This window comes from Cebus imitator, unplaced genomic scaffold, assembly GCF_001604975.1.
Source record: "Cebus imitator isolate Cc_AM_T3 unplaced genomic scaffold, Cebus_imitator-1.0 Scaffold61, whole genome shotgun sequence".
In the NCBI taxonomy this organism is placed as follows: domain Eukaryota; kingdom Metazoa; phylum Chordata; class Mammalia; order Primates; family Cebidae; genus Cebus; species Cebus imitator.
Window position 1 is genome coordinate 7,929,200 of NW_016107376.1, and position 6,179 is coordinate 7,935,378.

General features: G+C 44.0%; 1 protein-coding gene across 1 annotated transcript in view; it reads left to right on the forward strand.

Annotated features, from left to right (window-relative positions):
* The window catches only part of UPF2 (UPF2 regulator of nonsense mediated mRNA decay), a 126,327-nt gene that overhangs the window by 115,840 nt on the left and 4,308 nt on the right, over nucleotides 1–6,179 (forward strand). The window lies entirely within an intron of this gene.

The following is a 6,179-nucleotide window of genomic DNA, read 5'->3' on the forward strand; positions in this document are numbered from 1 at the left end:
GAAAAGTCTTTGAATTGTAGATACTTGAGGGGGAAAAAAGCCTGCTTTATACTATAGTTATGGTTGTTCTGTATTTTTTCATTATTTTTTGAGACAAGGTCTTGGTCTGTTGTTGCCCAGGCTGAAGTGCAGTGGGACGATCACAGCTCACTACAGCCTCACCCTCCTTGGCTCAAGTGATCCTCCCATCTCAGCCTCCCTAGTAGCTGGGACTATAGGCATGCACCACCACACCTGGCTAATTTTTATGTCTTTTGTAGGGACAGAGTCTTGCCATGTTGCGCAGGCTGGTCTTGAACTCCTGAGCTCAAGCGATTTACCCATGTGGCTGTTCTTACAAAGACATTGGTTTTAGCTAGATGATGGCTTTCATTCTCTCTGAGTGGACTTCTTTTTTCTTTGTTTTAATAGGAGAGAGAAGTTACATCATAGGCTTTGTGTTAGAATTTCTCAGGTCAGGGTTAATTAATATCGATGTTTACAAAAACTAAAAATCTATTTGCTAGACTTGTAACCATGCAGGTAGAGTTTGTTCCTCTTTATTTATTTTTTAAGATGGAGTCTTGCTCTGTCACCCAGGCTGGAGTGCAGTGGTATGATCTCAGGTCACTACAATCTCTGCCTCCCAGGTTCAAGCGATTCTCTATCCTCAACCTCCCGACTAGCTGGGACTACAGGCACATGCCACTGCATCCGGCTAATTTTTGTATTTTTAGTAGAGACAGGGTTTTACCATGTTGGCTTGGCTGGTCTCGAACTCCTGACGTCAGGTGATATGCCCACCTCGGCCTTCCAAAGTGTTGGGATTACAGGCATGAGCTACTGTACTTGGCATGTTTTTTTTAATTATAAAATTTCCTGATGAAATTCATACCAGTTCCACTTAAAATAAGTTAAATTGTTTAATGTGAGATAATTTAAAACTCTATAATGAATTTGAAAGTTAAGTATTCCCTAATAAGACCTTTGTTATGTTTTTTAAGGGTAAGTTATTTAAAGTTTTTCTGGAATATGATCTAAAGACCATGCCATCATCAACTAATTTTGTTTTTTTCTTTTTTTGTTTTTGTTTTTGTTTTTGTTTTTGTTTTTGTTTTTTTTTTTTTTTTTTTTTTTGAGATGGAGTCTCACTCTGTGACCCAGCCTGGAGTGCAGTGGCGTGATCTCAGCTCACTGCAACCTTCACCTCTCAGGTTTAAGTGATTCTCCTACCTCAGCCTTCTGAGTAGCTGGGATTACAGGCGTGCACCACCACGCCCGGCTAATTTTTGTATTTTTAGTAGAGACATGGTTTCACCATGTTGGCCAGGCTGGTCTGGAAATCCTGACCTCAGGTGGTCCACCTACCTCAACTAATTTTGTCTAGTGGTTAAAGTGACAGTGACTTCTGCTGCCCTCACTGATTTTCACTTAGGGGAATGTGTTTACACTGAGGCTCCACAACAACCCAAGATGTCACTTTGTTGTTGGGGGCAGAGGAGCGGGTATAGATGAGGAGTGTGCGGAAGATGGCAGAACATGATTCAGGAGAGTAGTATGGGGAAAACGTATTCATCAGAACCTGTATATTTTACTCACTGAACATATTTGTGTGTTCTGGCGGCATTTGTCTTAGAGCTATTTGCTCAGATAACTCTAATCAAATTGTAATCTAGCAAATTGACTTGTCAGCCAGGCGGGGTGGCTCACGCCTGTAATCCCAGCACTTTGGGAGGCTGAGGCAGGAGAATTGCTTGAACCTGGGAGATGGAGGTTGCCATGAGCTGAGATCACTCCATTGCACTCCAGCCTGTGTGACAAAGCAAGACTCCATCTCAAAAAATAAAAAAAAGAAAAGGGAAGAAAATTGTCTTGTAAAGACAGTTTGGAGATCTCTTCTTTAGCATCCGTTGAGTATAATTTTTTAAAAAAAAATCCAAGTTAGAAATGATATACAAACCTATCTAATTAGGCATAAGGTATTAGGTTATTTTTAATTATATAAACTTTATTAAAGTCCTTTAATTAAGCCTGTTTTATTACTGCTAAAATGTAGAAACTAGCTAGGTTAACAGGCAATGAAAAATGTTCATTTCCTGCTTTTACATTTTCTTAGAGTAGCTTTAAACATATGCCACAGTGTTCTTGATAACATCTGTTCACTCCTGTCTCAGCATCAGAGACCAAAACTATTAGAATATTTGTATTTCGGTTGGTGCAAAATAATTGCTGTTTTTGCCAATAGTAATAGCAGGCCGGGCGCGGTGGCTCACGCCTGTAATCCCAGCACTTTGGGAGGCTGAGATGGGCAGATCACGAGGTCAAGATACTGAGACCATCCTGGCCAACATGGTGAAACACTGTTTCTACTAAAAAATACAAAAATTAGCTGGGCGTGTCGCACGCCTGTAGTACCAGCTACTCGGGAGGCTGAGGCAGGAGAATTGCTTGAACCCAGGAGGTGGAGGTTGCAGTGAGCCGAGATTGTGCCTCTGCACTCCAGTCTGGTAACAGAGCAAGACTCTGTCTCAAAAAAATAGCAAAAACCACAATTACTTTTGCATCAACATAATACTTTGATGTTTTCCATCATCTTCACCTGTTCATATTACAGCCTGACATCTCTGAATAGCACGTTATATTTTTTCATCCCTAATCCCTTCGCAGTTCATGTATTGCAAGTATAGTGTCTGAGTAGTTTCTGTAGACTCACTCTGGAATTGGATGACATAAGGGGTATCCAATAGGATTTACCCCCCTCATTGTGCAATCATTCAGGACTGCACTGTGGAAGACGAAGTACAAGACAGGGTCTTTACCCACCAGGTTATGGTCCAGTAGGGGAGCCAAGTACAGGTACTTGAAAGATAATTCCACTCTCTTCTACTTGAAAGATAATTCCACCCTCTTCATTTGTCTATTTAAAAAACCTTGGGTGAGAGTCTGTTCAGGACAAGACAGGAGACATGTAGGCATATATGTGCTGTCATCGATGTGCATGTGAACATAGAGGGAAGCCTTTCTTACCTAGCTATAAGGGTTAGTCACTTTTCAGAGTTCCTTCATTTTCTATTTTCCTTCCTCCCTCCAGTTCCCCCTTGGAAGAATTGGCTACACTTGCCCTTTCTCGCTCCCACTTGGGTGGCTTGCCCCTGCCAGTTCACAGCTGGCAGTGGGAGGCACTGCCCACCCCGCTGGCCACGCTAGGAAAGGAAGGTTCATTATTGACTCCTCTCCCCTTTTCAGTCCCCAAGTCTAGGCAACTTCTGCCTTCACTGGCATCCCCACCTGCCTTGTTAGCCTCATCTCAGCAGCACTTTGCATTGTAGGCCCTCCTTGTTCTCCCAATGGACCCTTCCCTGGCGTCTGTGATTCTTCTGGGTTCAGGATTTTTCCTACCCCTTGACCACTGCAGCTCCTGCTGCTGACACCGCTCCATTCTGCTCTTGCCCTGCCCAGGGATGTCTGTGTTCCTTGGGCTCAGCCAGGGCCCTCTTCTCCTTCTGCACACTCAGAGAAGGCATCATCCCTCCCAGTGGCCTGGCTGCCATCCAGGTCTCCAGCCCAGATCTCACATTTTCATTTCTAATTGTCCACTCACCTGTGACTCAGAGATGGAAACCTCCATGCCACTGTCCCAGCCCCTTTTCCCTGGGGTCTCCAGTGCAGGGAGAGGAAGCACTGTTCGCCCCCTTATCCACAGCAGAAGAGGAAGTTGTATTATTGATGGCTCCTCCTCCCTCAATTCACTGATCTAGTTCATTAGCAAATCGTCTGCATTCTGCTCCCAAATGGCCTCCACTCTTGCCTGTTTTATTTTCTGCCCACAGCCAAGACCCTGGGTCAAGCCACCATCGCCTCTTGCTTGGGTTGCTGTTGCTACCTCAGCCTCCTCCTCAGCCTCTCTGTCTTTTCTCCGCCCTTCAACCCTTTCCAATTCAGTCTCTCCCTACAGACCCAGTGTTCTTTCTAAAATACAAATTTGATGTCTATGTGAGCCCTTCCGCCTAAAATCCTCCAATGGCCGCTCATGGCTTGTAGGATAAAAAGTCGAAACCCCTCAGCTTGGTTCCAAAGGCCCTGTGATGCAGGCGGACATAGGTTAAACCAGCTTCATCTCCTGCCTTTCTTTCCCTGCTCCAGCCTAGCTGACCTTTACTTCTGTGTTCTTTCTACCTCCTCTGTGTGGAAGAGGCAGGAGAATTGCTTGAACCTGGGAGGTGGAGGGAACAGTCTCCAGCTGTTCCCCTTGGAGAACTCCTGCTCCTTCAGGTCCTGCCTTGATGTTCTCAAGTCTGACATAGGTCAGTGCAGGTCTGCTGCCATGACTTAGGGTATTTCTGTAGATCTTGTCCTCCTTAAGTACTGCCTAGCTTGTCTCTGCCCCCCATGAGATTACCAGTGATGAGAGCAGAGACTTAAGTCTCATGTTGTTTCTATTCTGTCTCCTTTATAGCTCTTGGTGCCTGGCACCTAGTAGATGCTCAGTAAATATTTGATGAATGGACAAAGGAACTTTTGACAATCTACGCTTAGTCATTTAATAAACGTTCTTACTCCAGTTCTGCTCCCTAGCTCTTCCCTGTGTTTTTCTTTTTCTTTTTTTTTGTAAGAGTCCCAGCTCTTGAGCTAGCCACTCAACCTGTTTTAAAATCTCTTGTTAAAATAGTACCTTAAAAAAGAAAACCTAACTTGTCCATTACTCTGAGGAATGGCACTCTGTAAAGTATCATGAATGGAATTTTTATAGTCAGTGCTCCTAAAGTATAGGTGTGATAAATGGTAGAATAACAGGCAAACATGGAAACATGAGATTTTTACCCTTTAGAGGACCAGATGTTCTTTGCCATTTTTAAAATTTACATTTTAAGGCAAGATGTGGTGGCTCATGCCTGTAATCCCAGCACTTAGGGAGGCCGAGGCAGGCAGATCACCTGAGGTCAGGAGTTTGAGACCAGCCTGACCAACATGGTGAAGCCCTGTCTCTACTAAAAATACAAAAATTAGCTGGGCGTGGTGACAGGCACCTATAATCCCAGCTACTCCAGAGGCTGAGGCAGGAGAATCGCTTGAACTCGGGAGGCGGAGGTTGCGGTGAGCCAAGGCCACGCCATTGCACCCCAGCCTGGGTGGCAGAGCGAGACTCTGTCTCAAAGCAAAAAAAAAAAAAAATTACATTTTAAGTGAAGAAAAGTAGTCATTTGAAAGAAACACTGTGGAGATGGACTCTCCTGGGGTTTGAGACGTCTTTATTTTCTTCTGTTTTTAACCTCAAGCCAGACTTAATTGAAATATATGTGTCTACAGCAGCGGGTTCATCAGGTGTCTTAAGTGGCAAATTCTTCCTAGTTGATGGAAGGTAAAGTCTGAGAAACTGGTTTCAGGTTGAGTCTTCACTTGGCTGGTGCCTTTTAAAAAGTTAGTTATTGGCCGGGCGTGGTGGGTGGCTCACACCTGTAATCCCAGCACTTTGGGAGGCTGAGGCAGGTGGATCACCTGATGTCAGGAGTTTGAGACCAGCCTGACCAACATGGTGAAACCCCATCTCTACTAAATACAAAAAAATAACTGGGCATGGTGGTGCATGCCTGTAATCCCGACTACTTGGGAGGCTGAGGCAGGAGAATCGTTTGAACCTGGAAGATAGAGGTTGCAGTGAGCCAAGATTACGCCATTTCACTCCAGCCTGGGCAACAAGAGCAAAACTCCATCTCAAAAAAAAGAAAATTCAGTTATTAATATTAGTGATGTTATATGGTAAAGGGAAATTTATTGGGAAACTGGTTATAAAGTATTTTACGTCCAGGTGCAGTGGCTCACACCTGTAGTCCCAGCACTTTGGGAGCTTGAGGTAGAAGGATCACTTGAGCCCAGGAGGCGGAGGCTGCAATGAGTCTGGATCACACCACTGCCACTGCACTCCAGCTTGGGCAACAGAGTCAGACCCTGTCAAAAAAAAAAAAAAAATTTACAGAAAACACTGCCAGCCTAAGAATTTCAACACATTAATACTAACAGATCTTTCTTTCCACAAAAGAAACTCAACAGCTTAATATACTTACCTTTTAATCCCTCTCCTTTAGTTTGGTGTTTACCTTATCTTTTAGCTTACCATTATTTCTCCAGCATTACTTCGTTTTTCTTTTTCTTGGGGGCTACATATTATCAGGATATTATATATAACTCTGCTTCTCTTCCAG